Genomic DNA, 10,389 nt, shown 5'->3' with positions numbered 1-10,389 from the left:
GGCAGACGTCTACCTCCTGGGGTTGTTTCCAACGATGTGATGATTTTTTGCTGGCTTATTTCCTCATTTTCCTTCATGGTGAGAAGTGGCCCGTTGCCCTCTGATTAGAAAGAAGCTCTGCAATTCCTGGCTTTGGCTTCTCTGGGAGATACGTAGTAATTAAAAGATGGCCAGCCCAGTTAGGTAATACGATGTAAATGTTCCACTCTGATTTTTGCTTGAAATGTATCTGATTTGTGGGTGAGTTGAATGCGGAGGGGCTCAAAATTGTTCTTCTCCTGAGGTCATCCCAGTCTGTTAATATTTAGTCTCTGGCTATGCAAAGAGCTGCCCAAAGAATCCAAGTTCGAGGCAAAAGCCTGAAAAGATGTGACTGACAGCAATTACATGCGGTAAACTGTGGTTCTGAAGGGAACTTACTCTGTCCGTGAACTCTAATTCAAGGAAGTTCTTCCTGTGGTTGTCACCCTTTTATCTTTTCCACAGCATATATTTCTTTAATTGGCTGGTATAGAACTCCACTGCTATATGTCTGTAAGTAATCTCATTTTCTTCAACGGAGCTCGTAGCTAGATGAAATTACTTGTGTGCGTATGTATTTGGAGGATCTGGGCCAGAGCACTGACTGAAGTTATGTTCTCAAAATAGTAAGTTTTACAAGAAAGTATGCTTACTCTACTGGAAATGTGGTTGATGGCACCCAGCTCTGTTATGTCTCTGCACTGGAACGTGGTCTTCCAGGCTCCAGACAGTTGGGTATTTCTAATTGCAGAGATGCAGGAAGATTCAAATAAATTAGGAAAAGAGCACATATACTTGGCTGTTGGAGAGAGCGAAGATGTTTTGGGGCCTGCTCTGTTTCAGTCATTAAGTCACTTTGTCCCTTTTGCCGGTGGGGGGTTCACCACGATTGTACTGCTTTGTCTTCGTTCAAAGTAATGGGGTTCCCCAGCATCCAGTGTCAACTCTCATCACATACATCACTGCATATAGGTGTTCCAGAAGTATAAAGAAATCATTCTCATATGGAAAGCAAGCCTGAGTATTTGAAACATTTGGAGTAAGAAAAACAAGTTGTTTTTCAGTGTCAGTGTTTCATTTTGGGACCTATTCCACTGCTGCTGCTGTCTTCACTCTCAAGTCAGAGATACCAGACCCTTCAGCTTCTTTCAGCTGAACAATTCTACATGTTCTTTTTTACTGTACCTTCAAAAAATGAATAAATAAATAAAAAAATCCTATCAATTCTGTGTCTTCCCATAGTCATCTTTCGTCACTCTGGAGGGAAGAAATATTACCATCGTTTTCCAGTTTGGCTGCAAGACAGCGGCTGTGCAGGAACTGAATGGTGCCCCAGTGAGACTGGTGGTGCTGGGGGTGTGATGAAGGCAATGGCAAAACCCACTCAGGATGTCAGTGGAGATGAAATTCCTTCTGTCTAGTTGAGGGATCTAACAGGGAGGCATCGCTTGGGCATGCTGCTGGTTTTGACATGCCTGCATCTAGCGACCACAGTAGTGCCATGCCAAGATGTGTTGTTTTGGAAGCTGGTCCTGTTCAGAGGGTGCTCCAGCCTTGTGTAAACTCATGTTTAAGTGAAGATGGATCTATTTTGTCTGGTCTCCGAGGTCACCCCTGCTCATGGAATTCCTGAATGCGATTCTTATTTAAAGGACAAATTTCCACCATTTTTATATGGGAGCAACAGGCGTTGCAGAGATCTCTCCTGGTCTGGAGCTAACCCCTCTGGACTAGCTATAACACTTTGATAATTTAATGTACAAAGCTTCAGGTTGTCGTCATTATGTTCGTTCATGTAAAGTACTTTATACTTTAGGAACAATTTGGCCAAGGCAGCAGGGATACTTCTGTGTAAATATGTCATGAGATCAAGCGTTTTAGTATTCATAAAAAGACAGGATGTCAATTTAAAGTCTCATCTGTCCAACACATCTGAGGTCTGCTGATTTATGAAGTACTGTAAATTGCAATCATATAAGCCTGTAACACTCTGGCAGCTATTTAAATAGCAAAACTTTCTTCCAAAAACATGATATATGGAAGACATAAAAGTTTTAAAGCAGGAGCCTGCCTTAATAGGGAAAGAGTATTAGCATTCATTTACTGACAAGAAAGAGCTGATTTTCCTTACAAGAAACGCTCCTTCCATAGCCACCCCATGCTTCCTATTAATCAAATCACAGCTTTGCTACTGCCAAGGTCCCAGGTAAGATTCGCTTGCAGGAGAGTTGGAAAAGGTTAATATTCTCTGAATACTTGGGTGACAGAGATGAGCAGTCAGGGTGAGCACCGAATTTCTCGTCCCCAATAAAATCAAAGGCCAAACACTCATTTGCTGGTGAAACCAAATGAGTGCTCATGACCAGGAGGAAAAAGGAAGAATGGCAAATAAATCAAGCTGAAGTTTCAGTTTGCAGTGGGGAAATCCAAGGGCCAAATGTCACCCTAAGTACACTGCTGTTCACCAAGGATATTCTATTAAACCCTGTCTGCTTCCAGAGGTTTCACGTGGTTCCCATGGGAGGGGGGTGCCAGCAGGCAGAAGTGAAAGCGCCTGCCAGTTTTAGGTGCATTAGATTGGCACTTCTGAGATGATGAAAGACACATGAGTCTCATGAGATGGGAATAGGGGATTCAAGCAGTCTGGCTAACTCACTCGTGTTGGTGCAGAAGCCTTTGTAAGTAAGCAAGCTGAAGTCTTCAGCATTTAAAATAGTTCTTATCTTGAAGGCCGCAATGAGAAGAAAATGACTGTTTATAGATAGCCGTGCTTCAGGAAGCAGCGAGGAGTAGCAGAGCACAGGACAGGAATATGCACTGAGGTGATTTTAGTATCAGAAACTAACTGCATCTCAGAATAAGAAAGATAGTGATTTCCTATGTAACAGTATCACAGACAATAAAGATATATACAGAAAGTAAAGCATAACTAAAAGGTAGTTCTCGCTCTTTAATATTTCACTGTATCTAGCCCCCAATGAAGAGAATGTTGAAAATGAAATGATTCTTTTTAACTGGGACCCTTCTCAGCTCACTAGATGAGGTTATAATTTTGAGTATTTTAGGAAGAGAAATATCCTGTGTAAAAGTGTATTTTTCTTGTTAATTTATAGGTGTGCTACATGTACTTATAATCCTAAATGGCTGGCCCAAAACTGCACAAGAATCTGCAACAGGCAGGGTCTAGGAGACACAACCTGGAGAGCAACGTGCTGGTGGGATGGGGATTGCTCTGGTCTAAATGAGGCAGTTTGGTAACGAGGGCAACTAAGTCTTGGTTCTGGTGCCACACAGGGAGTGCTGGGGGTTGGCACTCATAAACTCCCAGGTGGGAAGGAGCACGCTGGCACCTCTGCTCCTAAGGACGGTTACGGGGCTTCTTGCTTTTAGTGCTGACGGTGGGTTGAAAGGAAGAAATGAAAATTCTGCTATTAAATGTAAGCCTGGTGCTGAACACTTGACTGAGCTGTGTCATCTGAGGATAAATGAGGCTGCTGGAGCCTCTAAAATAATTGCTCACTAACAATGCAAAGTGCAGTGTGCATCTTATCAAACAAAAGCCTGTCTCTTGCACGCAGAAGACTTGCATTTAATTTCCTTGAAGCTGAAGTTCCAATCGTAGCGTTATGCTTCAGGTGTAACAAGATAACTGCTATGCTGATATTAAGATTTGGAAAGGCCACCGAGAGGCCTCTGGGAGTTCCATTTTGGAGGAGAAGGAAGCGTCTAGTGCAGGGATGGTCCACGCATGCTAGGTTGGCATCTTGCATAGAAAGGTGTTGGTACGTCCATTAAGCCTCCTTCATCCTGCTTTCTTGTGCTGAAGGAGGAAAGGGCTGTCGGAGCTGACAAGTGTGCTTTGTTTAGTTCTGCCTTAGTCAGGCTGTTTATAGGAAGCCAAAATAGAGGGGAGACCTGTCTGCTTAGTTGTTCCTGGGACCACTAAACCGATGCCGGTTTAACCCACAGGCTGGCTTACAGGGTGCAGGTGTGCGCTGTCCTGCATGCACGTGCACCAGCTGCACGGCATTTAGTTCTGATTTCAGTGTTGAGTCAAAGGTTCAGAATAGGAGATCAAAATGTTTGACTTGAACATATGGTGCTCTCTTCAGAGATTGATTATATCCCTGTCTCCAGGCCAGATTCTCAGCAAATATTAATTTCTATACCCCAACTAAATTTAGCTATATAAGAATTTGACTCATAGGTTTGAATTTCTGTTCCAACACAGGAATTTTGTACCAGTGCAAATATTCAGTTTTATTGGATTAAAAGAGTTGAAGGCTGAAGTTTAAATGATTTTTTTTTTTCTCTAGCGGTATGGTGGTCTAGTAAGCATTACCATGCGACATGGAGCTGATCGTTATCTCAGTCATGCCTGGACCAGCATGCTCCTGTGCTTTCGTCAGGGTCTGGAGCAGACCCCACCTCCCATATAAGCATCACACTCAGGACCAGATCTCACATGGCCTAGATACATGTGAGGCTATGGTGAAGAAAGCTCCTTTGAAATCTGGCCCAGAGAAGACATTGGTAGGTTTATTTTACTCCAAAGCTCTATTTTTTCCAACGAATATTCTTGAGGCTTGCGTGCTATAAGAGGTAAGAAATTGCCAGAAGCATGTCTGGTACTGTGTGTGATGCTTTTTTGCAACTTCTCTGAAGTATTTTTTCGATTTTTTTCTCAGCGGTTTGTCTTGGAGTAACCTGTTTGCACAGAGAGATGCTCCCTTCCTCCTGGCTGGAGGCAGTGGTATTAAAGCTCATAGTATCCTCTGTATGATAATGTCCAACACCATCTTTCAGGTACTGCTGAAGACGTATTTTAGGTGTCTATTTTTTTTTTAAGTTTATATTGGAGACTGCACCTTATAACATCAGCTTGTATCCTGAGCACTGCCACAGAGCCAGCCGTGAAGGAACAGATGGATCACTTTAATAAAGTAATGACATTTCCCTTAGACCTGCTAGGAAGAAGAATATTGTTTTGGGGCAATGATTTTCTTTTAAAGCTTTAGGACAGCTTTCAGTGTTGCTTACAGTCCTGTGTATCCTCCCACAGGATTTCTCTTTTGGGCTTTTTCAAATGTGTGTGAAGGCCTTCCCATCAATGTGAATAGGCTAAATGTGGAATCATTTCCAATGCAATCTTCTGAAGCATTGCATTTTCTGCCTTTTGAGCTGGTCTACCAGTTAGCAACAGAAGGCAGCACAATAGTGTATTAACTTTATTGTCCTTCCTGAAAAGTCGCTTCTCTTAAAAGCTTTTTCTCACAGCTAAATTCCCAAGCTGGAGCCTCAGATTTTACAAAAAAAATAAAATATATATATATAAAAAAAGTTCTTCATTTGAAGCCAAAGATGCAGTCATTGTTTTCAAATACCTTTTAGTTACTGACTTGCTGTCCATGCACAAGAATGTACAGATTAGACCATAAAGGAAAACAGAAGTGCTCGTGCTTGGTTAGAATTACTGCTTTGTGCAGCAGATCATAAATATCATGTAATTTTGCTGCCATTGGTCATATTGTTTGCTCCCTGACATTTTAAGTTTTGCTGTGGCAGCAGCTGAAGTTTTGTGCTCCAGATCCTTGAGCTTCTAACAGTAAATCAAGAAGAACCTCTGGGTAGCTGAGGCGGCGAAGGTTCATGATGCACAGCTGAGCCTGGTGGCACAATGTCACGGAGACAGCTGCCTGTGCAAAATCAGTTCCTTAATGCTAGGCAGTGTCGAGCTATGGCACGTGTGGAGAACTGTTGTATTCGGCTGCATTTAGGTATAGTTTTGGTTTCAATAAGTATGCACAGAAGTTTTAAGTTTCCTGTAACTGTGAGCGATAGGTGGGAATGCCAGCATGGGGAAGGGGGTCTCAGCTGGCAGAGCAGAACTCAACTGTGTGCTAGTGCTGGAGCGCTCGCTCACGTTGAAAACAGCATGGTCTGTATTTGAGTTAGATGTGGTGGGACTGCAGCTGTGAAAACGTGTCTAGATATTTTTTGCTGCTAGGAAGAGCCAAAAAAGCTTAAACTGGGATTTGGATGCTGCAAGTTTGCACTCAAGTGTCTGAAAATCTCTATTAGCAACCACATAACCATGGATGTCTCTGGACTTGGAAAGCATTTGGTGTCTCAGCTTAATGGACTTAATATGCAAGTTTTGGATCCACAAAGAAGCTGCTCTGTTTTGCTCTGCTCCAAAGTTTAGGCTGGTCGGGGCACATCCTGAAAATGCCTTTTCAGGCACGTCAGATCTCCCTTGGCACAGACCGCAGCCAGGACAGCACTGCTGTGGCTGTACCTGCAGAGAGCAAATCCTAAAATACTTCAAAGAAAAAGACTAAAAATTCCTTCAGAGGAGGAAAATGGTATCATTATCTGCTGTACATGAGAGAGCATGTTCATAAGGAAGGGGAACCTGGTGTCTCTAGCAAGGATGGGGCTGTAGGTGACATTCGTCCCTTTTAGCTCGTGTTTATACTGCAGAATAGCACATATCCTCATGATAAATCTATGCCACTGACTTTGCTTTCAGGAGTTGTTCCATGTTCATATAAAAGGGAGGATTAGTACACTGTTCTACTGCTTTAGTGGTTTATACCAGACTCGGAGTAACAAGTCTTGGAATAAGGTTTTAGGCAGTTCTTAGTTGCTTTCAACGCCAGCCAGAACCAAATAATTCCTTTGCCCCATGTGTGCTTCACACATCAGTAACTCAAGTCACATGCTGTTTGTGCTGCTTCTGGTTGGACTGTTTGTAATGCTCTCAGTATTATCAAATTATCTGAATTCCTGAAAATTCTTTTGTTGTTTTCCAATAATGCTTTGCTTGCTTTGGTTTTCAGCCAACCCATTCATTTTCCATCAATTTGGAGCAAACACATCTCCCAGAAGAAAAGTCATCCTTGGGCTGTGGCAGCTCCTGAGAGGAGGCTGAGGTTCACTGCAGCCGAGGGGCTTGGGGGTAACAGCAACAAGATACGTGGAGATGCCATCGGTACTTGAACTGAGTGAGAGAGAGAAGTGGTTTACTCCCAGGTCAGTGCTGTTTTATGGTCTACTTATGTTTTTTAAAAAAATAAAAGTTCAAGGATATGTTTTTTTCTTTAGGATTTTTATAGTCTTTCGGGTGATGCTAGCACAGAGCACAGGGGAACGCGGTGTACCCTCTCACTGAGACAGCGAGGGATCATCATCTACAAAACCTGCGTAGCATGTAAAATGAATGTGGTGCTTGGTGTTTGGAGGAGGTGCTGCTTGGCTGATGGGCTCAATATTGACGCATCCTCACCTGCTGTACATAGTGTCTCTAGGTAATATCCCAGGGCTTTAGGCATAACTGCTCTCTGTATTTCATAATACCCGGAGACAGCAACCAAAAGACAGCCCACCATGTTACAGCCTTGGCTAGAAGCTTCTGAAAAAAAAATTACCTTTTATTAGTCTTACCTGATTAGCCTAAGAGGAGATTTGATTATCTTCAAAGGAATGGAAAGCAGAGTACGACCCGCCCGAGGTGACAGCCTGCGAGTGAGAGAAGGGGGGTGCAGCCCTGAGCTGGAGCCCCTGCCCCTGTGCTTCTGCACCAGCTGCAGCGCACAGCTGGGAGGATGCAAGCAAGGTTCCGCTTTCCTCTTCTCATTGCATGCACATGTTCCCAGACAGCAAATCTGCTGGATTATAGGTTTGTGGCAAATGAATCTGGAAAACGGGTTGATTAGTTCATGACCCGTGTCCTAAGGCAGATCAGCTCTGTCACTGCTACTCCTCACAGAGTTTGTCTAACGGCCTTAAAGACATCCAGTGATGAAGACTGCAGTTCCTCTGGCAATCTATTTCAGCATTTTATTTTTCCCAGCAGAGAGCTTTTTAACATTCAACATGAATCTGCTTTGCTGCGATTTACATCTATTACCTCCAGATCTATCCGCAGCAGAGCAGGCTCTTTGTCAAATGAATGCACCCCACATAGTTCAGGCTTTGGGGAATGTTTTGCCTAGACTCTTGGTCATTCTGGCTTTCCTCTGACCTTTCATCTGTTGGTACCCGTATGTCACGAATGTGGACATAGTGCTCTAGCTGAGACCTTATTAATGCTGAGCAAGGTGCTGAGAGGAAGGATTATGGGGTATGGTTTGCAGGCTATCCTCCCCTTAAACCGTTCCAACAGGGTACTTGCCTTTTCCACCCAGCCCATCTTCAGCCGGTAATCCACAACCCTCAGATTAGTTTAATTTTATTTCTTTAAAGGATTTCCAAATGAGTTCAGCAGTTCATTATTCCTACCTAAGGTAAGGAACAACATATATCTCTTGTTTGAACGCCAGAGATAATTTTTCCTATTTCTTAAAATCATTTTGAATGAATTCTGGATGTGTCATTCAGTATGACCGCAGTCCTTCCAGTCTTCCTCTCACCTGAAAATTTAATAACATACTCCCCATTCCATCACCTTGATAATTAATGAAAATATTGATAATGATGTGAGACCTGGGACAGGCCCTGCAGCACCCATCAGTATGTCCTTCCATGTTAAGATCGTACCATGGGTGATGACTTTGTGGATAGAGCCACCCCGTCACCATCTGCTTACCTATCACATGGAAAAAGTTGTAACAGGATTGCTTTACCTGGTTTGTTTCCGAGACTGGTGAGTGAAACCGTATGGAAAGTATTACTTTGAGATCGATGGTATCTACTGTTTTTCACCTCTGGAAGGTTTGATACCTGCTGTAGAAATAAAATATATTTCTTTGGCATGCTTTCCTCTTAACAAATCTACTGCTGACTGCATCTCATCTCCTTGTTATCTTCCTGATTCTGACAAATGGTTTGATTTGTTTCTGCAGGAGCTGGAGTTCATCTAATTGATTTATAAATCTCCCAGCTACTCCTTTTTTCTCTCTTTAAAGAACTGCACTATGCTGATCTTTTCTTCAGTCTTCCAGTAACTTAGCCCTCCTCTATAGGATTTCAAAGATGAAGGCTAATACTTCTTTGATTGCTTCAGCCAGCTCTTTCGGCACCTTGGTAATGTTCATCAGGCCCTGTCTGTCTGAAAGTTTGTTCGTTTCTCAAGAACACTAATTGTGCTGACCATTTACTTGCAAGGTGACATTTTAAGTAAAGGTTGATTCAGAAAAAACCCTGAAATGACAAAGCTCCCCTCTGTAAATAGCTTTCCTGTGTTCGTTGTTGACAATTCTTTTTCTTTGGTCTTCCTTCTCTTCCTAATGTTACTTCACAGTTATTCCTTGTTGTTCTTTACATCTTTTACTGGTTTGATCTTGCTGCTTGCCTTGATCTCTTTGATTTTGACCATACACTCTCTTATAGTCCCTATTATAAATATCTCATCTCTTTCTTGCTCTTTGTAACTTCTCTATGACATTAACTACTTAAAATAATTTATCTAAGGAAAAAAAGAAAACACCCTCTTTCTAAATACTTCTCTTTTCCCCAGACTTTCTTAAACTGTCCTGGCTTGTCCTTCTCCCACACTTATTTAAGTGAAGCTCCTGTTTTTTCAGCCACACCAAAGACATTTCCTGACCGTTGTCCATCCATGGTCTGTCTTCTCTGTTCTCCCCTACCCCTCCACCCAAGAGTCAAGAGCTGCTAGCCGTAGGCAACTCCTTCAGCAGCTGCCAAACTGGGTGACTTCAGTGCTTGACAAAGTATGAAAGATAGTGCTCAGGCTTTTCTAAAAATGTCTCTTTGCTTCCATTTGGCTGAATCTGTTCCCTAAACTGGAACTGGATTTATGAGTATTTCTGTGCCCCTAAAGCCACACTCTCTAATGGTTTTACTGCTTTCTGAAAAAATTTTACCCACATCTAATTGCATTATTGGAAATGGTTGAAGCACTGTAATATATGGGCGAAAGTTTCTGTGGTCTTTCAGAAATCCTTTATTCAGAAACAGCCAAAAAAGCCATCTAATACTTTCAGGTAAGAAACTGAAGAGATTTTTCTAGTTAAAGAGAGTGGGAAAGAGTCATGAGTATATTTAACTTCGGTGTGCATTCAAGAGAGAGATGTGGGCTATGGAGATGGAGACTGTGCTTGTTGCAAGGCAAAAAAATAATTAAAGGTCAGGAAATAATTTGTAGTTCAACAGCAAAAGCACCTGAAAGCTCTTCATTCCTTGTGTTATCACCCTCTGTGAAGTAGGGCATTAGCACTCCATGTTGCCCTAATTAGTTTACCAGACCACATATTCCAGGCAAATTGTGCTCACAATTGGCCTAGTGCTTGCATGTGATTAACATGGCATTCAGATGAAAAATTGAATGTCGTGTGAGTGCGACTCCAAGCTCAGTAAATGTCAGGCAGTCGGAATAGTTTGGAAGCAACGGCTGAACGCAGGGAA

At 42.5% G+C, this 10,389-nt stretch overlaps 1 long non-coding RNA gene across 1 annotated transcript; it reads left to right on the top strand.

Annotated features, from left to right (window-relative positions):
• The first annotated feature begins 213 nt into the window (after positions 1 to 213).
• On the top strand, positions 214 to 1,226 carry LOC130158215 (uncharacterized). The gene is made up of 3 exons (XR_008825212.1): positions 214 to 647; positions 773 to 857; positions 1,075 to 1,226. It is a non-coding gene; the product is annotated as an uncharacterized LOC130158215 (long non-coding RNA).
• The last annotated feature ends 9,163 nt before the right edge of the window (positions 1,227 to 10,389 follow it).

The sequence above is a fragment of the Falco biarmicus genome, chromosome 13 (assembly GCF_023638135.1).
Source record: "Falco biarmicus isolate bFalBia1 chromosome 13, bFalBia1.pri, whole genome shotgun sequence".
In the NCBI taxonomy this organism is placed as follows: domain Eukaryota; kingdom Metazoa; phylum Chordata; class Aves; order Falconiformes; family Falconidae; genus Falco; species Falco biarmicus.
Note: the sequence above shows the minus strand (reverse complement) of the source record. Positions and strands in the feature narration are given on the sequence as shown.